This window comes from Montipora foliosa, chromosome 8, assembly GCF_036669935.1.
Source record: "Montipora foliosa isolate CH-2021 chromosome 8, ASM3666993v2, whole genome shotgun sequence".
In the NCBI taxonomy this organism is placed as follows: domain Eukaryota; kingdom Metazoa; phylum Cnidaria; class Anthozoa; order Scleractinia; family Acroporidae; genus Montipora; species Montipora foliosa.
In genome coordinates, this window is record NC_090876.1 from 18,417,946 (window position 1) to 18,418,668 (window position 723).

Here is a 723-nt window from a genome sequence, read left to right on the forward strand (position 1 = left end):
GGGGACAGAAAAAAACCTCCTCAAATCAGTCCCGTATACACTACTAAACCAACGAGTCTTGCAAAATAACGAGAATAATTAAGAAGGAGCCAAAGGAAAAAAAATTCTCCTCTACATCCACTATCTTTTTATTTCTTCTGTTTTGGTGCCCAAATTTCCCCCTTGGCTACGCGACCATGGGCGAATGACCAAAATAACTTTAATGGCACGAAACGTAAAATAGATTGAAAAAAAAAAATCATGCGGCACGGGGATGTGTTCTCTACCCTCATCCTCTCTTGGTTTTCTTCACTGACTTCCGCACTTTAATACCGCGAAAGTGGGAGCCCATGAGTAGGAGCTTGCATCTCCAATAAAAGCCCTATGAGTCAACCTTTGCGCATATCTTTGTATTTTTAGCGGAGCTCCGCGCGCGCCGAAGGCGCGCGCGCGCGGAGCACCATAGCTGAGAAAATATGGTAACCCATCGATGTGAGAAAATTTGGTTTTATAGCCATGACTTCATGAACGAGGAGGCAATACTCCAGGGCCCTGTTGTTCGAAAGCCGATTAACTTAATCCAGGATTAGCATAAACTTTGGTTAAATGTTCTCAACTTTTAAGTGCATCTTTCTTTTGGTTGTTTTTGGTTTTCAAGATTGACTTCCTCTAATGTAAAATTTTGCCAAATATCAGCGTTGTACAACATTTGGGAGTAGAGAACTAAACTCCTTGGTAATTTTT